General features: G+C 46.1%; 1 protein-coding gene across 4 annotated transcripts in view; it reads left to right on the top strand.

Moving 5' to 3' along the window:
• Nucleotides 1–1875: 1875 nt before the first annotated feature.
• Nucleotides 1876–26829, top strand: part of CHST8 (carbohydrate sulfotransferase 8) — a 395568-nt gene continuing 370614 nt past the window's right edge. For all 4 annotated transcript variants that reach the window (XM_061594274.1, XM_061594272.1, XM_061594275.1 and 1 more), the window contains exon 1: nucleotides 1876–2188. The gene's annotated coding sequence lies outside the window, so the exon portion shown is untranslated. The remainder of the gene's footprint in view (nucleotides 2189–26829) is intronic.

Below are 26829 nucleotides of genomic sequence, written 5' to 3'. Positions count from 1 at the left end.
GCTTGGGAACTTGCCGCTCTCCAGAGGCTGTTGGACTCTGAATCCCATCATGCCCCTGCGGGCTGGGGCTGGTGGCAGGGGGAGTTCAACAGCATCTGGAGGGTCCCCAGAGGACTGCCATCCCTCCTTTCCTCCAAGGCCTGGGGTCAGGCGTCTGCGAGCAACAGCCATCCAGGGCTGGCGAGGGACATGTGCTCTCTGGGGTTCCAACTTCTGTCAGGTGCCTTGAGGTGGACACCGTTCTCTCTGTAGTTTGGGGTAAGTTTTTATTAGTGGGGCTAAATGGAGGGGGAGGGTCAAGGGGGTTAATTAGGCAAGGTTAAGGATGGGTTACCACGGCCACAATGCCCACCAGAGCCCCCTCCCCCCTGGACATCCCCCTCTGGTGATCTGACTGCCTGAGAAAGGAAGTGGCTGTTCTGCTCAAGGGAGTGGTCAGCTGTCCATCTCCTCTGCAGGCCCCTCAGGCCCAGCTGGCCGCCCCGCTTCTTGGTGCTGACTTTGCCTTTCCATTTCATGCCGGCTGCGTCAGGCATTTGCCCTTTGGGCTTCTACTCACAATCACGCCCCCTCAGGGAGACCGATCTGGGCTTCTTTGCTTTCATAACAGTAAATCAAAATTTAGTTAACTGTTAAACTGGGAGGTGGCGTTGCGAGGAGAGTTATGTCTGGAATAAAGTACAACCAATTCGCTGAGCTTTTTCTGCTCCCAGCTAAGACATATTTTTCTGCCCAGGTAACCAGAAACAAACTGCAAATCCCCTTGGGATTGCCTTTCTTGGGATTTTAAAAAGTTTCTTCCGTCAGTGCATTCTGGGTTATTTTATCCTGAAGCTGAATGGCAAGTCAGGCAGGTACTGCTAGAGATTTTTCAATATATATATATATATATGCATTTTGACGGGAAACACGTATATCTATGAAACTACCTCCCATCAAAATTAATTTCTTTTATAGGGAATGATTTAATTATTATTATTCAGCAGTTTCTTATATACTGGGGGGATGCTACATTTATATAAAGAGTATTTCATATTTTACATGTATTTTTAATAAACAACCCCCTTTGATCAAAATTAATTTCCTTGGTATCCAAAATATAAAAACAGTTCAAGCCATGTTAGTATTTTTGTAAAAAAACCCAAAAACCCTTCCTCCTTTAATCAAAATCCATTTAGTTTCTTCTGCAGTCAGAGGGCGAGATGTTTCCCCTTAAATACTGACATGGAGATGGTCAGAGGCAATCTGATGATCGCGCCGCAGATCCCAGACCGAGCGCCTTGCGCCTGCCTCCGGGGTGGAGAGGGCGGAACGGGCCCAGAAGACAAACTTTGCCGGGGTTTGAATTTGCCGGCGGCTCCTCCTGCTCCGAAATGAAGGGCTTGTCTCCATCCAGCCGGTTCTTGGCAACTTTGGGGCGAACAAGATCTGGACTGTGCGTGTAAAAGTTGAGAAGAAAGGCGTGGGGCCGTTCGCCCGCCTCCCCTCCCCTCGTCGCCGGGCGCTGCCCCGGCTCTTTCCCTCGCTGGGAAGAAGCCCCAGCCAGGGTCCGGCGCCGCGTCTCCGGTCCGCCGTCGGAGGGCCGCCTTGCCCCGCTGGGTCCCCGCACCTGCTCCTCGCAGGCTCGGCGTCGCCAGGTTTGTAGGGACGGGAAAGAGGGAGCGGCGCGGCACCACCTCCCGCCGCATCCCGGCCCGGAGGACCGGCCGGAGCACCCCGCCCTCCACAGAGGAGAGGCGTGTATTTTTCCGGGGGGCTCCCAGCCTCAGTCCCCCCTTTTCCTCCCTCCCTGCCTCCCCTGCCGGGGGGGGGGGTTGGCAGCTTTCCTGCCATGTTGCTATGGCGGAGACGAGGAGGCGGCGGAAGAAGCCTCGGCTGGGCTCGGCTCGGCTCTGCCCTGCAGGCGGGGGGAGCATCACTTCGCCGGGAGCCGAGGAGGAGAAGGAGGAGACGGGGCGGGCTCAGCGGCGGCGAGGAAGGCAGGGACGCAGCGCAGCCCAGCCCGGCTCCGCTCCGCGCGTGCCGGGCTCGCCCGCGGAGTTTTCCCCCTTGCCGAGTGCCCGGAGGCCGGAAAGGAGGAGAGAGGCTCGTCCAGGTTGCTGCCGCTCCGCACGAGGAGGTCCCTGCGCCGGCCCGGGCTGCGCGGCTGAGCGCTGGACTTGCGCGGCGGCGGAGACGCTCCGCTCAGGTCAGTGGCAGCTCCGTCTCGGCGAAGGGGATGGGCGGGGAGGGGCGCCGGCCGGGACTTGGGACTTGCAGCCCGACTGTCTCTGCTGCGGCCGCCCACTCAGCCGGGCCACGGAGCTTGGTCCCACGAAGCGCGCATGGGGGGGGGACTATTAAGTCGCATCCTCTCCCCCCGAGGCACGCGCCCAGCCCCACCTCTCGTTTGTAAGGGAGTCGGGCTGTGCATTCCCGCTTAGCTGGGACCAAGACCCGCTGGAATTCAGGGGCTCACGTCTGATGGGCAAGGCTGCATTGTAAGCCCCGCGGACCTCCGTGGAACGCACGCACAGGATCTAGCCGTGAAAAGAGAGGTCCCGGGGCTCGTGCTCAGGTGGGAGTCAAACCTTCCTGATGGGGGGAGGCAACTCTGCACGCGCCCAGAGGCTGCGCTCTCTCTTCGCCCTCTCCTCTCAGAAAGGGGCTTTCTCGGCTGGACTAGGCGCGGGGACTCGGGCGCTTCCGGGACTCGGGCGCGGGGCTCCCGTTGTGCCCCCGCGGCTCCCTCGCCCGGTGTTTTGCCCGACGGCAGAATCGGGCCAAGGGCGCGCGAGGTGAGCCACTGGGCGCCTGGCCTGCGGGGATGGGGGGCTCCCCACTTGCGTTTCTGACCGGAGCTGGCGGGGGGCAGCAGAGGGAGAAGCGGGGGGGCTGCACGTGTGGAAAGAAGCCCGACGGGGCAGGGATATTGTGCAAAGAAAGTTTGCAAGGGCAGCTGGAAAGGTCGGAAAGGCTCAGGGGCTTCCTGGCCACCCCCATTCATTCCCCCCCCAAAAGTGCCCAACCACTTGTCCCGGAGGGCCCCATCCTAGCCCGACCCGAGCGCGTTCGTGGCAGGGTGTGTGTGCTGTTGTTTGGCTACCGGAGAATCCTCAGAGAAGGCGAGGAAACCTTGATGCCCACGACGCCCTGTTATCCTTCCAGGGCCGGAGGAGAAGTCTTCCGCTCCGGAGTGTGCCCTCCTAGGGCAGAATTGCATCCCCTTCCCGCCACCTGGGGAGGCAATGTCCCCCAATGCTGTCGATTAGGCATCTTTTGGAGGGTTGCCTCACTGGCGCTTATCCCCAGCCCCCAAGCAACATCTACACAAGGCATCACAGGTGGCTGCTTTGGTCCTTTAGGGTCCGTGTGCGGTGGGGGGGGGGAGCCAAAAGTTACGGTTCCACCACCCCATGGTTAGGAAAGCAATGACATTTCGATACAGAGGTTTAGAATGTGCCATTATTTTGTCATCCTTAAGACAACCCTGCAAGGGAAGGTCAATATCATTATCCCCATATTGCCTCTGAGGGGCTGAGGATGGCTTGCTCAAGACTTTCCCAACTTGGTGCCTTCCAGATGTTTGGGACTCCCATCAGCCCCAGGCAACATTGTCATGTTGGCTGGCAGAAACATCTGGGGAGTGCCAGTTGAGGAAGGGTGCATTCGTGAATTCTTGGCACTGAGAAAGATATTTGAACCTGATACATTCCTCAGTCTTTACTCAAAAGTAAGACTCGCTATATCCCTCCATCCCCGCATCACACACACAATTTTCTTAGTTTTTCATTCTGAAGTAGGCGCTCCATTGCAACATTTCCCCTTTCTAAATGCATAGCATGTACTAGTAAATTCAGAAGTGCAGGGTCCCTTCATGTTGATCACAGCAATGTCCCCTCCCCGCATTTGTTGCTGCAGGGTTGAGAATGAAATCCTTGTTAATGCTTACGAACCAGTAAGCATGAAAGAGGAGAGAGTTAGCACTGAGAAGAGTCTTCTCAGTGGTTGACTCGCCTCCTTTCACTAGGGTTGGCTCCAATGAGTGGGAAAGGACAAGGAAGCATGTTAGAAGACTCTTTTCAGTGGCTAATACACTCCTCTTTCTTGCTGATTGGCTTGTAGGGTGCTAGAAACATAGGGGCCCTTCAGGGACCCTGCTCTCAAAAAAGTAAAGGGTCTAAGACACCCCCCCGAGACCCCGTGTGTCTACACCCTTGCATATATCAATGCAACATTTCAAAGTTAATGTACATTGGAACTTCAAGGGGTTGGGGCCAAGGGAGGCTGGTCCATTTGGGCACATGGGGCCACCAACCTCAGTCTGCCCTCGCCCAGCCCCCACCAGCCTGCCTTCGTCTTACTTACAACCACCCTGGGCTCCTGCTGGGAGGAAGGGCGGAATATAAATCAAATAATAAATAAATAAATAAAAACCAATCAGGGGGTGACTGCCTGTCATGTTATGGAAATATGGAGAATAACTCAGCAGTCGGATCTGCATGTGTGCCAGTGTGTGTATTTACCTAAGAAGCAGGCTTTTACCCTGCATTTAGATTACTGAGACTAAAGACGTAGTAAAATAAGAAAAAGCTACTTTATTTACAGAAATACATAGTAGATAGGAAAGACATACCTAGTTCTAACTAACTAGCTAAGTTGGAGTCACAATACCCAGACGTGGGTCTTGCCTTCATGGCTCAGGAGAGAGCAAAGATGGAGATTTCTCCTCTCTTCTCGGACAGTCAAAGAAGACAAAGGAAGGAGGGGCAGGTCCGTTTACAAAGGAAGGAAGTTAGGTAGAGAAGAGCACAGGTAAAGGCAGGCAAGCCTAGCCAGCTGGAGGATTCCATCTGGAATACAATAGGGTCCCTCTCATATGGGCCCTCGACGCCCAAAAAACACCATAAAAATGGAACAAGCACTGTATGAGAGGGGCCTTACTCTAATTGAAAGCCACCATATTAGCGGAACACTGCAAAGCAGACTGCCAAAAAGCGGGGCCCTACTGTACAAACAAAAGAACCCAAACAGGAGTTGCTCTTGCCCCACTTCCAACATGTCATCGGTTCTGGCTCCACCTACTGTTGATTTTCCTGCCTTCTGTCCTACCAGTTCCAATGGGCCCCAGTCACCACTGGTTAGGGCAAGTGGTGTAGTGGTGAATTCAGAAGTGCAGGGTCCCTTCATCTTAGCCACAGTCCTGCTCCTTCCCCACTTTTGTTTTGCTGCAGGGTTGAGAATGAGATCCTTGTTAATGCCTAGGAACCAGTAAACATGAAAGAGGAAAGTGTTAGCACTGAGCAGAATCAACAGGACAGGACAGGACAGGACAAAGAAGCATGTTAGAAGACTCTTCTCCGTGGCTAACGCACTCCCCTTTCATGCTGATTGGTTTGTAGGATGCTGAAACATAGGGACTCTGCTGGGATCCTGCTTCCCCAAAATATTAAGGGTCTAAGAACTCGTGAGACCCCCCACGACAAACATCCCTGGTTAGGGCACAATGGCACATCTGTGAAGGGGAGTGTTCCTGCTCCAGCCCCATGGAAATGAATGGGGTTTGGGCAATGAGTTCTTGTGTGCTCTCATTCATTTCCATGGGGCTGGTGTGGGAGTCATCTGGGGTCATCTGACATTATGCTTCCTTGTAATTTCCCCCAATTGTGTGTGTGTGTGTCTATCTGCATGCTGCAGCCTCTCATGTCTGATTGGTAGTGTGAATATTTTCACCAAAAATTTGAACCTCAGCAAACATTTTTTGCAAATACATGTAACTGAATTCCAGCTGATTGTTCCTTTTCCCCTCCAAGAAAAGGTGCTTTGGGAATGGATCTGTTTGGAGCAAAGAAATGTTGTCAAGAGAAGAATTGCTTAACCCCCCCCCCCGCGCTTTCTGTGGAACCGTGTGTTTGGCCTGCATGTAGATTTGGAGCAGAGCAGTGGTGGCTGGAAAAGGGTTATGGCACTCCCTCCCTTTGAGGCTTCCATATTCCCAAAACCTTTTTGTGTGCATTTAATAAGGAACTGGCTCTTCATTGGCTAACTAGAGGAGAGTTTAGTGGGTTGATTTCACAAAGGTTTCTCACCATCAGACGTTAAAAGGGCATAAATAGTTTCTTTAAAGAACAAAGTAATGGAAGAATTTAAAGGTATTGTTGGAGTAGAATGCAGTCTCCTGTATGTGTGTAGCACTGGGGTTGATGAGAGTTGTGATCCAAAACAACCAGAGAGCATCAGGCTGGCGAAGGCTGTGATTAGGGATGGACTGATCTGTTCATTTTGGCACTCTTTCTCATTTTTTTCAGTCTTAAATTCAATTCCACATTTCCTCAGCAATTAGTTTTTTTTAAAAAAAAATCCACATGAAAATTCATCAGCATTTTAATGGTAATTTCTCCTTATAAATACATTTTTGTATGTGGCTTTCACCAATATACACATTTTGAAGCAATTTCCCCTAATGTAATAATTTTTGAATGCTATTTTAAATAATATATTCATTTTTATGCACACTGTCCCTTAATATATGCATTTTTGCCAACATTGTTTGGTTGGAAAACTATACTGCAAACCAGATAAGTACCAAAGGATAGCTATATTTTGGTTTGCATATTGCTTCAGAAAGCACAAATCTGGTAGGTTTAAATGAGAACTGAATCAATTTTTTCCCTGGACCCTACCTGTGATAGCCCAGGCTCAGTGTTGCTGCAACAAGCAATGTTCAACACTAGAATTGGAAGGGGCCTATAAGGCCATCAAGTGCAACCCCTGCTCAGTGCAGGACTCCAACTTAAAGCAATATCTGACAGATGGCTGTCCAGCTTCCTCTTGAAGGCCTCCAGTGTCGGAGAGCCCACCACCTCTCTCGGGAATTGGTTCCATTGTCATACTGCTCTAGTAGTTAGGAAGTTTTTCCTGATGTTCAGCTGAAATCTGGCTTCCTGAGCCAATTTTTCCGTGTCCTGCGCTCTGGGATGATCGAGAAGAGATCCCTACCCTCCTCTGTGTGGCAACCTTCCATGTACTTGAAGAGTGCTATCATATCATACCTCAGTCTTCTCTTCTCAAGGCTAAACATACCCAGTTCTTTCAGCCTCTCCTCATAGGGCTTTGTTTTCAGTCCCCTGATCATCCTCATTGCCCTCCTCTGAACCTGTTCCAGTCTGTCTGCATCCTTCTTGAAGTGCAGTGTCAGAACTGGATGTAGTACTCAAGATGAGGCCTAACCAGTGCTGAATAGAGGGGAACTAGTACCTCACACAATTTGGAAGCTATACTTCTGTTAATGCAGCCTAATATAGCATTTGCCTTTTTTGCAGTCATATCACACTGTTGGCTCATATGCAGCTTGTGATCAACTACAATCTCAAGATCCTTCTAACCTGTAGTATTGCTGAGCCAAGTATCCCCCATCTTATAACTGTGCATTTGGTTTCTTTTTCCTAGTTGTAGAACTTTTCAGCTATCCCTGTTGAATTTCATTCTGTTGTTGTCAGCCCAATGCTCCAGCTTATCAAGGTCCCTTTGAATGTTGTTTCTGTCTTCCATGGTATTAGCTATGCCCCCCAATTTTGTATCATCTGCAGATTTGATAAGCATGCTCTGTACCTCCTCATCCAAGTCGTTAATAAACATGTTGAAGAGCACTGGGCCCAGAACCGAGCCCTGTGGTACCCCACTCGTTACTTCCGCCTTTTTGAGAAGGAACCATTGATAAGCACTCTTTGAGTATGATTCTGGATCCAACTGTGGATCCACCTGATAGTTGTTCCATCCAGCCCACATTTATCTAGCTTGCTAATCAGAATATCATGGGGCACTTTTGTCAAAAGCTGTGCTGAAGTTGAGATATATTATGTCCACAGCATTCCCAGTCTACCAGGGAGGTTATCTAATAAAAAAGTGAGGTAAAGTTAGTCTGCCAGGATTTGTTCTTCATAAATCCATGTTGGCTTCTAGTAAGCACTGTATTGTTGTCAAGGTGCTTACAGACTGTCCGCTTTATAATCAGAATTTTCCCAGGGATCGATGTCGGGCTGACTGGTCTGTAGTTCCCTGGTTCCTCTTTTTTGCCCTTTTTGAAGATAGGGACAACATTAGCCCTCCTCCAGTCATCCTCCATGATTTCTCAAAGATAATAGACAGTGGTTCTGAGAGTTCTGGCCTTGAGTAGCTGTACCACCATTTCTTTTCTTTGTCTTTTACTATGGATGTATCTGAAGAAAGCTTTTTTTGTTGCTTTTAGCATCTCTCGCTAACCTCAGCTCATTCTCAGCTTTAGCCTTCCTGATGCCATCCCTGCAATTCTGTACTCTTGCTTTGTGGCCTGGTCTTCCTTCGACTTCCTGTATGTGTCCTTTTTCATTTTCGGGTCATCTCTAAGCTTTTTGTGAAGCCACATTGGCTTCTTCTGTTGTCTTCACCATTTTTTCTTGATGGAATTATTTGCCATTGTGCCTTTAGAATTTCCTCTTTTAGAAAATCCCACCCATCTTGGACTCCTTTTCTCATTAGGGTCACTTGCCATGGAACTTTACTTACCATTGTTCTGAGTTCATTAAAATTGGCTTCCCTGAAGTCCAGGGTGCACGTATGGCTGCTCTCAGCTTTTGCTTCCTTTAAAATCAAGAACACAAGTATAGTGTGGTCACTTTCTCCCAGAGTTCCTGTAACTGCCACTTCATCCACCAAGTTATCTCGGGGCCAGTGCCAGAAGGCAGCTAGGTTGGGCCCTGGCTGAGGGCCCCTTGGGCCCAGAGGGGTCCCTGAATAGGCCCTCCTTAGGGTGTGTGGGTGGTGCTCCCTTTTGCGATCTGAGGCAGTGTTGGCTCCCAACCCTGCCACGGATCACAAAGAGGGAGCTCCCAGACACCTCCCCTACAACCATGCAGGTGCACGACATCCACCTGCACGCCCCAACTAACTGTCCAGTTGGGGTGAATGCTGGCTTCACTGCACATATGCCTGCCTTCAACCAAGATGGTGGTCGAGGCTTCCCTAAGGGGCTGATGTCTCTGCTGCCCTTGTGGTTGATAACAGGCATGCACGTGAGCGTATGTGCATGCGTACCATCAACCAAGATGGCAGTGGAGGCATCAGCCCCTTAGGGAAACCTCGGCCGCCATCTTGGTTGATGGCAGGCATTTGCATGCAGCGTACCCAGAATTTACCACAGCAGGAGACGTAGGTGTGGGTAAGTGCCATGGGCCCAGGGCAGGCTGGTGTCCAAGGGCCCAGTCATGCCTGGCACCGGCCCTGAGTCATCTCTGTTGGTTAGATTCAAGTCAAGGGTAGCTGAACCTCTAGTTGCTTCCTCCACATTCTGTAGAAGAAAGTGATCTCCAGCGCAAACCAGGAATTTCTTGAAGGGGCCGTATTTGGCAGCATTTGACTTCCAATAGATATTGGGATAATTGAAGTCCCCCATTACTGCTACATCATCCCTCCTTGAAACTTTGGCAGTTTGGTTTGCAAAAGTTTCATCCTTGTCTTCTCCATGATTGGGTGGTCGGTAGTAGCCTCCAACCACCATGTTCATTTATTCCTTGCCCCATTAATTTTAATCCAGATACTCTCAGTGGAGCTACCAAGCTCATCCTCCTGTATTTCTGTGCAGGGATATTCTTGTTGGTCCATGGAATTTTGCTGCTTGGAGTACAGCTGAAATATCCTCCCATCTTGCTGTCCCATTCAGACACCAGTTCATCCCCCCCCCTTCCCCCAAGTGCTGCTTTCACCCTGATAGATGGCATGGCTGGCTCTACAAAAACATCTCATGTAAGTGGAACTTGAGTCCTTTTTGCATCTTTGGGATTGTCTTCTGTGTGTTCAGTGAGCACATGCTTGGGATCAGGGCTGGATTTAAACTTCTTGTGGCCGTAAGCTAAAAAATGAGTGATGCCCTTCCCTCTTCAACAAATAATAAAAATTTTACATGCAAAATACGGGCTGTACAATTAAACAAAATTTGATAGCCATGTAATATAGGTATTAAAAATGCAAGTTATATGTGTGAACATTCTTTATTTAGGAGTTTGTCAAACACATAACACAATTAAACAATATAATTTAAGGTTATAATATATAAATTAGACATAATATAATTTATATATATACGCGGGCTGTTTTCTGCAAGAAGCCAATAGGCCGCATGTGTACGATGTTCTATAGAATTGTGTACTGTTTACTGTTGTCAGCAAGCGAGCCACAACATTGATATTCAATACCTACCAAAAATGATCTTCATTTTGTATGATGTTTATAGTTTCCCGGTGGCAATGTTGTAAACGTCTTTCTTGCTTGCTTGCTTGCTTGCTTGCTTGCTAACGTGAGGCCCCTCGTAATGCGAAGCCCTAAGCTGTAGCTTATTTAGCTTGTACGTAAATCCAATCCTGCTTGGGATGGATGGAAGAGAAATTTGGTTCATACCTAATTCACATTTGCCAATCTGAAATGCAGCTGTCCTTTGAAGCTCACACTTATCTGAACATTGTGATGCAGTTCTCCAACCAAACGATGTATACTAAAATGTACATATTAGGGGAAAATGTGAATAAAATGCATATATTAATGAAAATAACATAAAATGCACTAAGGGAAAATTATTGTAAAAATGTGTTTATGAGGCAAAATTGCATATAAAAATGTGTGTATTAGGAGAAATGTGCATTAACATACTGATGAACTTTCATGTGGACTTAAAAATGAACACAAAATAAGGCAAAGTGAACTAGAGATTGGAAAAACGAGAAGCCAAAATTAACAGGCTTGTCTGTGCCTAGGTGCAGCCTGCAGCCACAATGATGCCTCCACTCAAGATACATAAGGGCAGCTCAAATATAGAGATGACTCAGATCATAAAAAGGGAGCATTATTGCAGTGTGAGCTTTTATACAAAAGTGCCTACTTTCATCTGATGCATGAAGTGGCATTAGTTTTAAATAAAAAGTATTGTTATAATGCATTTTTTAAAAACATACACATACACACACAAACAAATAGTTCGCTATCTGGATGTGCTGATTTCATGAATTCTTCCAAGAGCCAGTATGGTGTAGTGGTTAAGGTGTTGGACTACGACTTGGGAGACCAGGGTTCGAATCCCCACACAGCCATGAAGCTCATTGGGTGACCTGCCTCTCTTCCTCAGAGGAAGGCAATGGTAGACCCCCTCTGAATCCCGCTTACCATGAAAACCCTATTCATGGGGTTGCCATAAGTCAGGATCAACTTGAAGGCAGTCCATTATAGTATTATTATAGTCCCAGAGATGGAGATGGATAGTGGGCAAATTGGGCTGATACTGAAAACACTAGGATATTTGTTTTTCAAGGATCTTGATGGAGAGATTCTGTATTTATAGTTGAACATCTCCTCATAGTTTCCTTGCTTGAGTCATGTGGGGTCCATCTCGTCTAATCACCCCAATGGCATTTTTACATTTTACATTTTTACCCTTACATTTATGTTTCATTTAGTTATTCTGTCGTGCGAGTATATTTGACATCTCTTTTGTGTTTTATCCAGCATGAACTATATTTAAGCATGACACAGATAATAGAGGAGAGGCACAGCATTGTTGCAACCTTAGTCTGCTGAGATAAGAAACAGTCAGAGACAAGAGGGCTGCTCTGATTCAACACCAAAGGTGTGATGGAAAATATGTGTCTGTGTTAGAAAGTCCGGTGTGGTTCAGAGTATTTTTTTCCTTTTACTCTCAAACTACGTCTTACCTTGAACAGTGTCAACTCTTCTAAAAAACAAAACAAAATTATTTTATGCAGCAGGGGCATCCAGTACATCTCCTGGCAGCCTCAGCTAGCATGGCCCAAGATTAGGGATGATGATGGGGGGTGTAGTTCAACAGCATCGGTGGGGGGGCACACTGGGCATCCCTGTCCTGTAGTATCTTTGGATATAACTCCTCTTTGCATCACGAGAGATACAATGCTGATGGATCAGTTTGAAGTGTCTGCTTATACTGACGATCAGATCTTTCATTCTCTGCCTCTTCCATGTGAGACTTGAACCATTTGGAGCTGCCTGAAACAGTAAAAAGTGTGTTTAATAGATATGTAAGAAGTGGAGTGTTTCATTTCACTAAAAAGGTCCAACTGCAAGTGATGTTAAGCATGTAGTTTCAATGTTAGACACATCTTTTATTTACTGGAAAAAGCAGCCACTGGCACCCCCAATCAGGGACAGTCAGGAGTCAGGACTGTGATGTACAAGTATGGTCCTGATGAAAGTCACCCCTCCTAAATGGCTATTTGCATTTAAAAGGAAACTTCAGGGACTGCAGTGGAACTCCTTTCCTGTGTCACACAGGTAGAGATGGGGAAGAAATGATGGGAATTGTAGTCCTGCAACATCTAGGGACCCAAAAGTTGGGAAAGGCTGGTGTAGAGAATACTGAACTAGATGGACAAAATAGTCTGAGCTGGTACAAGGCAGTTTCCTAAAGCTGCTTTGGTGCGTGTGTGTGTCTCAGTCTAGTTAAGCAGCTGAGAGGGAAGGCACTTGCCATCACATCTGGAACTATGTGGGGTGCAGGGGGGAAGTGGGAGGAGCTTTGTGGCAGAGAATGGTGGGTGGCTAAAGGGCTGAGCATTTCCGCCCTCTGCTGTTTATCCCTTCCCGCATAAAAAGGCACTTCTGTGCCATTACCTGTATTTGTATGGAATGTGGACGGAGACTCTTGAGCTTCTTGCGTGCTCTTTCCCTTTGCCACATACGTGAGGCCTGTGGATGTAGGGGCCTTTGGATGCGCTTCCTCTCCTTAAATAAATAAAATAAAAATAAAATAAAACAGTCTCCCACACTTCTGAGACCTAAGGCAAAGTGTTTTTCTTTTTCTTTTTTGAAATAAAATTTGGGGCAAGAATCCATTGTGAACATAAAAAAGCTTATGCGTTTTTGTGTGAGTCATTAATCTGGGCATGAATCCCGATTGGATGGAGGCAAGTCCAGAGCAGTGATTCAGTCAGAGGCACAGCGGACAGCCTTCTCTGAGGGCAGGTACTTATTCAGATGTGGCTGTGCAACATAATCATCTGAATAATATAATCCCAAAGATTTGGCAGAATTGTCTTCTCCCAGAGAAGCCTGTCTGGAAAGCCTCCGGGGTACAGTTCAAAGAGGCTGTGTGCAATCCCGTGTGTGTGTGCGCGCGCCCGTGCGTGCGTGCATGCTCACAAGATGATTTAACTATTAAATCTCTTTATTTCTCATGGCACGCAAGCAGCTCTCCTATGCCACACTAGAGCATGCACTTGGCACACAGTTGGGGAAATCACTGACCTAAGCAAAGCTCTCCCAAATTAGAACAGTCCTGGCCAAATCCTTGTTATTTATTAGTGACGCTGCCATTTGATGAAAGGATCTCATTTTGTTCGACAAGCACCTTCTCATCAATTCCCTTCATGTCTGTGGGATTTGCTCTTTATTCCGGGAGAAGGCCTTGAAAAGCTCTCTGTGCTGGAGAATAAGCTCTTTTGAATTCATGGTTTTCCAAATTAAACTTTGGCTGACACCTGCCGCCTAGCCCAGGAGAGGAGATTGTCACTGCAAGAGTTATGGACTGTGTTTCGCTTGCATGGCAAAGTGCATTTTTTAAAAAAATCAGATAATTATGCAAAGCAAAATGCATAGACAAAATGTTTGAGTCGTAGAAATCATACACAGGCTTTAACAGCTGCTTCAAGAAAAAGGGGGGGAAAGCTTGGAACAAGCTTGGAACTCCTAGGAGGCCTTATGAAGAGCTGCCTAATCAATAGTAATCCAATAAACTAAGTAAAATCAAACTTATTACAGCATATGTATAAACAAATATTGGCAGCCCTTTGCTTTGTCCTGCCTTCCCGCAATGTGAAAATTTAGTATATGTTAGTTCCCACTAGATTTTAAAGAATTTAGACAAGACAATAACATAAAGTTGAAGCTTAATTATTTACGGGAGGACATCAGTCAACATGTGTAGATGATTTATTTATAAATTGCCAGGACTGTAATGTGAATGGTGATTTTGCTTTCCTTTTTGGTTGAAGCAGGTTGTGTAACGGCGACATGGGCTACAAGTTACTCGCCCTTTGGAAAGTTCTCTACGGGCTGAGGTGTGTGTGTGTGCATGCACACATGCATGACATCTCCTAGCCATGATGATGATACTTTGGTAAATGTTTTGTCTGCTGTGGAACTGAATACTTGCTTGTAGGGATGTGGGAGGCATCCACCCTACGTGGATTCCAAAGCAGACTCACCTGATCCAATCGGGGAACATCATGATTCGAATTGGATCAGTGGCCCACTTCGGGATTCCATTACAAGGGCACAAGAGTTGCGCACTGCCTCCATTGCCCTCAAAGCAAATCTCGAAAACAACTTAGGAGGCATTTATATCCAAGCTGTAGTCCAGCCCTCATTCCCAGGGGGACTTGCTCTATGTTCATTCAAGTGTGTGGTGGCAACAAGCCTCAAATGCTAGCCACTCAGCAAAGAACAAAAAGCTAAAAACATGGGTGGTCGGGAGGAGGCAGGCAGGCAACCCTTGGACCACCTCAGAAGGTTTTTTTTTTAATCAATTATGAGTTGTTTTTAAGGTGGGCTTCTGGTTTGATTTTAAAAGATTTCTCCATAAAAAACCCCCTGGAAATGGGATGAGGCAGACTTGTTCCATCTGTTCTGAGGACATGGATGGACCAGACTTCAGTGGGACCGTCCATCCCTAGCTGCTTGTCACAACGTTCCTGGAAATATTTAATTTTAAACACTTCTACCATTCTTATTCTTATTATTCTTAAAGTTTCCTGTACAAAGATTAAAAACAACAACACGGTAGGCCTACAGTTTAAAAGGCATGACACAAAAGGAAAGAGGCTTGGGGAGGAAAGAAGAAAGCAAGTGAACCCTAATTCTTCAAGTTGCACAATTGTTCTTGTAATGGCCAGCCTGAATGGAAGGGGAGGAGCTGAATGACAGCTGGTCTCTCAGCCATGCTGATGGAATGAGCCCCATTTTTTCATCTCTCCATTTGGTCAGGTTGAATTTTTTACATTTACCCCAAAATAGTTCTGATATTTATTGATTTATTTAAAAACTTGCTGTATGGCATTAGTAGGTGATATCCAGAGTTCAGGGTGATGGCCACTCCAAGGTTGCTTGGGCTTGTATTACAGTCTAACAGCTATTCACTTCCAGTTAGGAAAACAAGTTTCTAGCCCTTTTGAGGCTGAAGTAGACTTCACAGGGATAGCCACTTTTTTTAAAAAAAATAATCTGTCTTTGTGTTAAGATTTGCTTTTAACACGAGGGAAGGAAATGAAAGGGGGAGGAACAGAACCTTTCTCTGGCTAACCTCCCCACAGTCTGTCACTTCACACACTTTTATCCCAGTATTGGAGCTGGGCTGGGCAACACATGCCTGGAGCTGATAAAGTATGCCTTTAGATATTAACATGGAGACTGCTCCCCATTTTATATGCGAATGGGGCAGACACATGAACAGCAGATGGGGGTGAGGTGACTGGCAGCCCAACAACATCACTTTCCCCACTGGGGACCCATAGATTGTCCTTGTCCTGCCCAGGGTGCAAATCACAAAATGGAGGTGAGACTGGAATTAATTCCTGTTTTATTAGAGTAACATCAAAGGCAAGGCGTTCCATAGACTTAGCTGTGCTAACTCACTACAGTCTCTCACTAAGCTACCTAGGGATACTCTGCAGCGTGTGAAGAGTGTTGACTCAGCAGCCGGGTCAGGGGGGCACCGCCTTAAGTAGGGAAGGTCTTCGCCTGCAATCTCTGACTCCTAGGAAGTCCCACCTTCTTGTGATGTCTCGTGCGGGGCGAAGGAGGGCGAGCCTCCACTGGCTCATCTGACAGTACAGGCTCGATAGATGCCTCAGGAGACGGGAAAGCATTTGAAGTGCCAGGCGGGGAATCCTGGGGGGGGTGGAGCTGGCGCGCCCGCCTGGTCATCCCTCAATGGCTCTGTTGGGGCGTCTGTTGGAGGCGCGAAGTCTGCTTCGGCGGGAGAACTGTCTGTGGGAACTGGCAGGCTGTCAACTACTCCCCCTCCCTCATTGTCCTCGAAAGTCTCATCTACCTCTGATTTCTCCCCCTGCTCTATCTGAGGAGGCTGGGGCTCGGCTGGCTGCCCACCCTGATCCCCTTGGGAGATCTGGGACTCAACATCCCTTCTCCAACCTGGTGCCCTCCAGTTGTTGTTGAGATACAACTCCCATCATCCTTAACCTTTGGCCATGCTGGCTGGGGCTGATGGGAGTTGGAGTACAAGGTCTCTGGAGAGATACCACTTCAGGGAAGGGTGATCTAGATGTTACAAAGAAGAGAGGAAGAGGAGAGCCAGGGGATGCTGTGTTTGGTGCAGCACCCTGTATTTGCCAGCATGTGTAGTTGTTTCACCCAAAGCAGGAAAAAAGGGGGGCAGAAACCAAGATGCTAGAAAGGTAGAAATTTATTGTTTGTAAAAACCCAACTCATTTCAGGCTGTTGATTTTCAGGCCTTCGTCAGGGGCTATAAATAAATGAAACAACAGGGACAAATTACTTACATTACTTTGTCCCTGTTGTTTCATTTATTTATAGCCCCAGACGAAGGCCTGAAAATCAACAGGCTGAAACGCGTTGGGTTTTTACAAACAATAAATTTCTACCTTTCTAGCATCTTGGTTTCTGCCCCCCTTTTTTCCTGCTTTGGATGCTAGCCACTTTCTGTTGTCATTTCGCCCAAAGCACCAGGACATCCCCAAACAGCTGCAACACAGTGACAAAAATGTTATGCAAATCCTTTAAGAAACTGAAGAAGCTGCTCTGTAAAGAACCTCTGAGCATTGCTGGAAATCAGCTCCAAAAGACCATCCTCGGGTTTTCTTACTTGGGAAGTGAAGACAGCCAGCCTTTTCCATCTCACAATTAATCCCCCCAATCAGTGGCCAACATGCTGAACTGATCACAAGCAGGAAGGCTCTGCAAAACCATTTATAGCTATCTGGTGAGAAAACGGCATCAAATAAGCTGGCTCTAGTCTAGCGCTTTCTGGGCAGACAAGGGCACAGGACTATCTTTTGTGCAGGGAAGGTTAATCAAACCAGTCCCCATCACAATTTGCCGAGTACTTGGGAGGAAGTGTAGTCACATCACATATTTTCCAATTTTGACTTTGGGGTCAAAATTAGCAATTTTGATGAGGTAGCTGCAGGAAGCTGTCTTCTACCAAGTCAGACCATTAGTCTTCTAGCTCACTTACACAGACCTGGGCAGAAGCTCTCTAGGGGTGCAGATGGGGGACATTCTCAGGACTACTTGGTGCTCCACTGCTGAGCTACAACCCTTTTGCCCTTAACATGGAATCTAATAATCAAAAGACATTTCACCCAATAAACACCATGCAAATATTGACTTTCCCCAATCCCACTAAGCACCATTGTTGCTGCTGCTGGTATGTTGGTGTGATTTCTTCTGTGGCTGCTGCTCTTTCCTGCTTTAGTCTGCAGTCCTGTTCACATGTCCCTGGGAGGAAGCCCCATGATATACCTATGAGTAGGCATGCATAGGCTTGCACTGGCAGCTTCATAGGTGATCCCACCCAATCGAGAGACCACCCAGTAGGGATGGGCAAATATGTCTGTTTTGATTTCTCATTTTTTCAATCTTAAGCCTGGTTCTCCACATTTCCCCATCAGTTTGCAATTTATTTTGAAAGTTCTCATGACAGTTCATTAGCATTTTGTGCAGATTTCTCCTGCTATGCACATTTTTGCATAGTATCTTCCTCTAATATAATGCCGTTTGTATGTTATCTTCACTAATGTGTACATTTACATGCTCACTGTACCCTAATATATGCATGTGTGGCTGGAGTGCATTGCAAAATTTGAAGATGTGTGCATTTTGATAGATGGCTTTGTTTCGGTTTGCACACTGCTTCAGAAAGTGTGGATTAGTTATGTTTGCCTTTCAATGTGAACTGAATCGAATATCTCCCACATAGCGAATGGCATGATATCACAATGCTATATATCCAATCCGGTTTGGCTAGATGATGATGTCACTGAGGGCCAGTGAAGGCAGCAAAGAATGAGTGAGCAAACAGAGCAAGTGAGAGCAATGCAAATGAATAGATGCACGTGCTTACAAGGATGCAGAAAAATGATTTGAAAAGGGAGGGGCTTTATTGGCAGTGCCAAAATGTGCACAAAAATCGTCCCTGAAGAGTTCAAGCCCTCAAACCTTCCAAGGGTCTGGTGGTAAGATATCAAGAGTTACTTCCCTTCTCCCTGAAATGTTTTCTTGAAGGAGCATCACTGGGTGTAATTACAGAGCAGGATTCACCCAACCATCCTCAGTCAATTCGAAATGTGAACTGCATCTTGTTTGTTTCCTTGAGCTCTAGAAATGTCAAGATTAAATTAGCTGTGGAGGAGAATGAAACGTGAAGAAGGGGCAGGAAAAAGGGGGAGACAGCAAAGAGGAAAGATAGGGAGGGAAGACAATCTGCAGAGAAAAATGCATGACAAGTAGCCTTGGGTCTCTCTCTTATTTTTAAAAACTAATAGAATTGAAAGGGACCTTGCATGTCATTTAGTCCAGCCCCCTGCTCACTGCAAGATCATCATACATTTCTTTATTTCAGGGATGGCCAATATTTGCATTCTCTAAGCTCCACACCAGACCACCATCTGCAGGGGACCCCTGGGACCATATTTGCAACATAAATTGCCCCGTTTCTCAAATGGTCAAGCTTTAGAATATAGTTGGCACCATTTAGAAAAAATGGCTTCATGGTTCATTACTGATCCATTATCTTATTTGTGAAACTTTATTAAGATTTTTTTAAAACAAAACAAAATCTCTGCTGCCTTATTTCCCAAGGGAACACAAGGCAGCTAACAGATGATTATGATTCCCCACTTTAACAAGAATAATATTGTATACATACAATAAAACACCAATTTAGAGTCATCCTTCCAGCCCAGACCAGGTGCTCAAATCAAAGTGACATGCAGTAATGGAACAGTAGAAGATACATAACAACACAAGACAGGCAGCTGAAGAAAGAGCCCACTTTCCAGCTTCAGACAAAGAAAAGATGGCACAAACTGGAATGAACTGAGTTGTCAGCAGAAGGAAAGCAGCCTTTGCTACTCTGGTGCCCTCCAGGTAGTTTGAACAACAACTCCCATAATCCCTGACCATTGGGCATGCTGGCTGGGGTTTCTGTGAGTTGTAATCAACAACATCTAGAGGGCACCAAATTGGTGAAGGCTGGTATAAAGGAAGGAGCCAATCAGAACTCTCTTGAAAGTGAATGCCAAGTAAGTGCAGCCACCACCTAAAAAGCCCTGCTGCACATTCTAACAGAGCTTACTGAGCTGACAGATGGAAAGTGCAGCAGAGTAACACCTGTTGAACTTGGAATGGGGGGGGCATAAAGGAGAAGGTGCTCCTTTCAGGTATGGAGGACCCATGTAAATAATGTGCTCAATCAAGGCTTGGAGGCATTATGTAAAAACTCAAAGGACAGAACAAAGCCCTATGAGAAGAGAGTGAAAGAACTGGGCATGTTTAGCCTGGAGAACAGAAGACTGAGGGGAGATAAGAACATAAGAACATAAGAAGAGCCTGCTGGATCAGGCCAGTGGCCCATCTAGTCCAGCATCCTGTTCTCACAGTGGCCAACCAGGTGCCTGGGGGAAGCCCGCAAGCAGGACCCGAGTGCAAGAACACTCTCCCCTCCTGAGGCTTCCGGCAACTGGTTTTCAGAAGCATGCTGCCTCTGACTAGGGTGGCAGAGCACAGCCATCATGGCTAGTAGCCATTGATAGCCCTGTCCTCCATGAATTTGTCTAATCTTCTTTTAAAGCCATCCAAGCTGGTGGCCATTACTGCATCTTGTGGGAGCAAATTCCATAGTTTAACTATGCGCTGAGTAAAGAAGTACTTCCTTTTGTCTGTCCTGAATCTTCCAACATTCAGCTTCTTTGAATGTCCACGAGTTCTAGTATTATGAGAGAGGGAGAAGAACTTTTCTGTATCCACTTTCTCAATGCCATGCATAATTTTATACACTTCTATCATGTCTCCTCTGACCCGCCTTTTCTCTAAACTAAAAAGCCCCAAATGCTGCAACCTTTCCTCATAAGGGAGTCGCTCCATCCCCTTGATCATTCTGGTTGCCCTCGTCTGAACCTTTTCCAACTCTATAATATCCTTTTTGAGATGAGGCGACCAGAACTGTACACAGTATTCCAAATGCGGCTGCACCATAGATTTATACAACGGCATTATGATATCGGCTGTTTTATTTTCAATACCTTTCCTAATTATTGCTAGCATGGAATTTGCCTTTTTCACAGCTGCCGCACACTGGGTCGACATTTTCATCGTGCTGTCCACTACAACCCCGAGGTCTCTCTCCTGGTCGGTCACCGCCAGTTCAGACCCCATGAGCGTATATGTGAAATTAAGATTGTTTGCTCCAATATGCATAATTTTACACTTGTTTATATTGAATTGCATTTGCCATTTTTCTGCCCATTCACTCAGTTTGGAGAGGTCTTTTTGGAGCTCTTCGCAATCCCTTTTTGTTTTAACAACCCTGAACAATTTAGTGTCGTCAGCAAACTTGGCCACTTCACTGCTCACTCCTAATTCTAGGTCATTAATGAACAAGTTGAAAAGTACAGGTCCCAATACTGATCCTTGAGGGACTCCACTTTCTACAGCCCTCCATTGGGAGAACTGTCCGTTTATTCCTACTCTCTGCTTTCTGCTTCTTAACCAATTCCTTATCCACAAGAGGACCTCTCCTCTTATTCCATGACTGCTAAGCTTCCTCAGAAGCCTTTGGTGAGGTACCTTGTCAAACGCTTTTTGAAAGTCTAAGTACACTATGTCCACTGGATCACCTCTATCTATATGCTTGTTGACACTCTCAAAGAATTCTAATAGGTTACTGAGACAGGACTTTCCCTTGCAGAAGCCATGCTGGCTCTGCTTCAGCAAGGCTTGTTCTTCTATGTGCTTAGTTAATCTAGCTTTAATAATACTTTCTACCAGTTTTCCAGGGACAGAAGTTAAGCTAACTGGCCTGTAATTTCCGGGATCCCCTCTGGATCCCTTTTTGAAGATTGGCGTTACATTTGCCACTTTCCAGTCCTCAGGCACGGAGGAGGACCCGAGGGACAAGTTACATACTTTAGTTAGCAGATCAGCAATTTCACCTTTGAGTTCTTTGAGAACTCTCAGGTGGATGCCATCCGGGCCCGGTGATTTGTCAGTTTTTATATTGTCCATTAAGCTTAGAACTTCCTCTCTCGTTACCACTATTTGTCTCAGTTCCTCAGAATCCCTTCCTGCAAATGTTAGTTCAGGTTCAGGGATCTGCCCTATATCTTCCACTGTGAAGACAGATGCAAAGAATTCATTTAGCTTCTCTGCAATCTCCTTATCGTTCTTTAGTACACCTTTGACTCCAAGGGTCCAATCGCCTCCCTAGATGGTCTCCTGCTTTGAATGTATTTATAGAATTTTTTGTTGTTGGTTTTTATGTTCTTAGCAATGTGCTCCTCAAATTCTTTTTTAGCATGCCTTATTGTCTTCTTGCATTTCTTTTGCCAGAGTTTGTGTTCTTTTTTATTTTCTTCATTCGGACAAGACTTCCATTTTCTGAAGGAAGACTTTTTGCCTCTAAGAGCTTCCTTGACTTTGCTCGTTAACCATGCTGGCATCTTCTTGGCCCTGGTGGTACCTTTTCTGATCTGCGGTATGCACTCCAGTTGAGCTTCTAATATAGTGCTTTTAAACAACTTCCAAGCTGAAAGGTTGCCACACAGAGGAGGGCCGGGATCTCTTCTCAATCATCCCAGAGTGCAGGACACGGAATAATGGGCTCAAGCCAGATTTCGACTGGACATCAGGAAAAGCTTCCTAACTGTTAGAGCCATATGACAATGGAAGCAATTCCCTAGAGAGGTAGTGGGCTCTCCGACACTGGAGACATTCAAGAGGCAGTTGGACAGCCATCTGTTGGGAATGCTTTGATCTGGATTCCTGCATTGAGCAAGGGGTTGGACTTGATGGCCCCTTCCAACTCTACTATTTTATGATTCTAACATCAAAAATGGAATATTTATTTCTTAGAATGTTTGAAAGGCATGTTCTTTCTCTCCTGAACAGAAATATGTTTTATACACATATTTTCACACATATTTAGGTGGAATTTTTCAAATAGATTTTTTTTTAAAAGAATTGTGAGCACTTTTATATATAGTCAAGAAGAAGAAGAGAATATTTTGTTAGGGGCAGGATCTGGCCCAATGGGGACCGATAGGCCATCGCTGCCTTTTTCTAGGCAAGTTCCTCTTATTGGAAGGTCAGCAGTTGCCACAAATCAGCCTGTTAAGACCACTATGAAGGTGACAAAGAAAAGTTAAGTTTTATTCACTGAGAACATATTGTACATAGCCCTCTCTCTGAGTAAGAGAGCTCAGAGAAAGCACATCCTCACAAAATGGAGAGAAAACAAAGGAAGGATGTGTGGTCAAACAAATAAACAAGTTATAAGGTGATCAGTGAGAGGAACACAAAACCTTTATGTCTAGCACCCCCCCCCTGGTTCAGGTGACTAACTGCAAGTGTTGTTGCTTCATTCCAACACCTCTGTTGTTCATCTGAGTCAGGTGTGGGGCAGGTAGATGCGAAGAACTTGGACAAAAGGGGCTTTGCAGGCACTGATGATCAGTTGATGCCTGCAAGTCCCCTTGCAAGTCATTTGTGATGTCATTGTGACATCGGGTTGTTGGCAGGTGGGCAGTCCCACCCACCTGTCAAATGTGACCTGACTGAGAGGGTGTGTGGAGATAAGGATCTGGCCCATCAGCTGGATCCAGTTCCCCATCCCTGAGCTAAATTAATCTAATTTTGCCTCTTCTTCCTGCAGCCCCCTCTCCTGTGCCTGGAATAAGGATGGAGGGAGAGTTCATTTGATCTGCATTTCTCTGTAAACCAACATGATCTGATGCTTGCAGATCAGAATGCAATGCCCAGTTGGATTATGTGGTTCTTTGGATTTTGTGGTGTAGTTTCACTGCATAAAAAGTGTAGACAAAAATTGGTATTTTACATACATAGGATGCATATTTTATGGAGAAATACTGTATATTGAAAAGCATGGGGGCGGCATTGATTTCCTCCCTCCTCTTCCATGGACTACACCTCCCTTGAACAAGGCAACAGATCAAAAAGACTGATCTGCACCTTCCTTCACCTGTCCGTGTAATGGCATTGAGATGAAGGACACCAGAGAGCTGCGTTCCTCACCTTGTTGTCTAGTGTTGGGCGGGATGCACTTGCCAGTGCTCCAGACGTACTCTCTTCCCCATTTCTGCCCCTCAAGTTGGCCAGCAATGAGTGGTAGGTTGGGGAACGTCACCCTACCATGTAGGTGCTCTTGAGTGCTCACCAGGGCAGCTAAACTACCACCCCCACTTCTGCTCCCATTCCCTATCAGTGTGACAAATTAGTCCAATCAGGTAAAGAGCAATGCTCTTTCATTCCCGGATTGATCAATAGTCTAGAGTAGGCAAAAAGGTTGTCCTTGAGGCCAATCAGAAAACACCCCACAAAATTCTTATTCAGCCCTGAGATAAAAAGGCGTCCAGCTAGCCCCATGCTGCAAAGCAAATGGATGCCATCTCAGCAAGTGAAGAGGCAGAAGCCAGGGGCAGGTCATAGAGCCAGAATCACATCAACTCACTGACATGGCTTCTGTCTACATGCAAGACTCTCAGATCTCACGAGACTCCATTTGAAGGCAAGGCACATATAGTTCTCAGTTCTAAAAAATGCATCAAAATGCATTTAAAAAGCCATATTAGTACTGCTCATTTTGAGCAGAAATGTGTTTTTAAATAATTTTAATGCATATCTGAGTGTACATTTCCAAATGGATATATAAATATAGCCCTAGCTAGAGATGCCGGCGATCAAACCTGGGGACCTTCAACATGCAAAGCAGGTGCTCTTCCCCTGAGCTATGCTCCTTCCCCCAAACAGAGGGGCGTAGCATCCATAACTGCAAGAAACAAAGGCTGCATTTCCCTTTTTGTCTCGTTCAGCTGGTGACGTGATGACAAAGCAGGTGTCAGGCAAACCAAGGCACAAGATGGCAGATTCCATGGATTAGTCATGGCCCAAGTTGAGGATTTCACACCTCCTGCTGAACAGGCGTTAAGGGATGAAACACCACCAAGTGATTAGTGCTCTTCTAATTGAGTGGAATAATAAATGTGTGAGAATTAGTCACCAGGCAGGAACTGGCATTTCTCTCTGCCTTCAGATGAAAACACACACACACACAGAGAGAGAGAGAGAGAGAGAAATATGTTCCAATCAAGCTGATTTTCTAGCATCCATAAAGATTTTGGCAAGGGAAGCCCACTGAGAGGAGGTTGATGCAATATCACACACCCATATGAAATTGGCTCCATTTGTGGGTTTAGGACGCAACTCCACTTTGCCAAAGCCTCTAGACTCAGGAGCAGAGACCTTGAGGAGGGGAGGGAGAGAGTTGTGGGGGCGGAAAGCAGCAACCCTGCCATAGTGGGAGTGAGTGGCTAGTTCTCCCAGGCAAGCAAAACACTCCTGCTGCAACAGCCTGCACTCTTTGTGAGTTGCAGCCAACTCGTGAATCAAAGGCTGCTTAAAAGTAAGGGCCTACTACTATTGAACAAGGCAAGAGAGACAAGAAATGGGCATGGCTGGGGAGCAGAGTAGAAAAAGGTGGTCTGTGAATTCTTCTAGTGCAGCCTTCCCCAACCTGGTGCCCTCTAGATGTCTTGGATGACCACTTTCATCACCTCTGTCCATAGGACATGCTGGCTGGGGTGGATAGAAGTCACACTCCAAAACATCTGGAGAGCACCAGGTTGGGGAAGGCTGCTCTGGTCAGAGAGGGAGCCTCAGAAGAGAAGGAGCTGGGTGACAATTCCCCCCTTCCTTCTGATTGCTGTTAAAGGAGCTCAAGGCAGCCCTGCACTCTTTCCTTGCACATTTTGCTTGCAAACCCTGAAGCTCCAGTAGGTAGAGCTGTGCATGGGTGGCGGGAGCATTGTCTTCCATATGCAGCAGCGACATGTTACATGTTTACCAAGCTAGGAGACTTGCTTTTCACCGGTGATGCTTTTGCATTGGAGTTCCTCATAAAACATGAAGCTATAGATCCAGGATACAGACTGAGAGATCCTGCAAGAAAGTGACAACACAAGTGGTAGTTCTGGACCTCCAACAAATGTGGTACTGCTCCAGAGAAACAAGCCCCACAGAACAAAGAGGAACTCCCTCCCAAGGAGACATGCCGCGAATTCTCAAACTGCGGCTGGTGGCATGAATTATTAGAAATTAAATGGCAGAGGGAAAGGAAACAACGTATGTGTAGGAGTGTATCAAAGGAAGTCAAAGATAACTCTAGTTCTGTACATTAGGGCAGTGATCCCTAGCGTGGTGCTCTCCAGCTGTTTTGGACTACAACTCCTATTCGCCTCAGCCAGTGTGGCCATGCTGACCATGTGAATGACCAACCTGTAGATAGGGGAAGGGCTGCACATAACCCCACCCCAATATCCCCAGGCATGGAGGCTGAAATGTGTGAAGGTCTGAAGGGGGGCATTTCCAAGCACATTATGTTCAACACACTTAGAAATCTCTGCAACCAGGAATCCTGGTAAGAGAGACTCCCTATCAACTGAACATGACTAGGGAAATTGGGGTTAGGGCTTGTACACTTGCCCATGCCCCCAACCGCAGTTGTTGGACAATAATGTTTATACTGATGGTTGAAAGAAGCAGGGAGAGGCTAAGCAGCTGATGCCGACCTCTTTCAGTCTTGCTGGTGCTCAGTCATAGGTCCATCCCATCCTGTTCTGTGTTCTCTTTTAAAACACACACACACACAAGTCAGCATTTAAATTGTGCCTATTTTGTTTGCATAAACATAAAATACACATTTTCAGTGCATTCATCTGTAAAATATACATCTTGTATGCATCTTTTACATGCAATATTTATTTTTGCACACACTCTTTTTGCATGGAAGCTGAATTGCAAAATTTGGAACAGTGCACAATCCAACTGGAAGTTCCATTCCAATATGCAACTAAGTTTGGAGCCTCAGGTCAGGTTGGTCCTCTGTGAAAAGTGGACCAACTGTGAGCTCCTTCCTATCTCTAGCAGGAAGATAGTGGGGTTGGAAGAAGTTGGGAGCAACCTTATGTCTTCCTTCAACACTATTAAAATAATATTTGTTATAGTTTTAAGTTATTTTGTATCTGAATAGTTTTTTTAAAAAAAGTACTTTAAGTTGCCCAGAGAAATTTATTTTGAAGGGCAGTAGACAAATGGCACTAATGAAATAATATAAAAATTATTCAGTATTAAAACTGGATCCATAGTTGTGTCCAAAGTTCATGGATGATGAAATTGGATCTTCATGGAATATTCTCCAATGTATTCTCCAGTGACTGAAATATTATCCAGTAGTTCAAAAGGAGCTCAGAAAAGGGGGAAAGGGAATAAAATTTGTCAGACAGTTACACTCTGAAAATCTCAGCTCAGCCTTGGGCTTCCCATGGGCATCTGGTTGGCCACTGTGAGGACAGGATGCTAGACAACATGGACCTTTGGTCTGATCAAGCAGGGCTTTTCTTATGTCAGGGGAGAACTTCTTCTGGACCCCATCCAGATGATAATCCTTTTTTTTTTTTTTACAATAATTTTTATTCAGATTTTCATAAAACATACATAACAAAACCATAAAACATTCAAAGACAA

This window comes from Rhineura floridana, chromosome 13 (genome assembly GCF_030035675.1).
Source record: "Rhineura floridana isolate rRhiFlo1 chromosome 13, rRhiFlo1.hap2, whole genome shotgun sequence".
Classification (NCBI taxonomy): domain Eukaryota; kingdom Metazoa; phylum Chordata; class Lepidosauria; order Squamata; family Rhineuridae; genus Rhineura; species Rhineura floridana.
The sequence above is the reverse complement of the archived record's forward strand: the minus strand, read 5'-3'. Positions and strand labels throughout refer to the sequence as shown.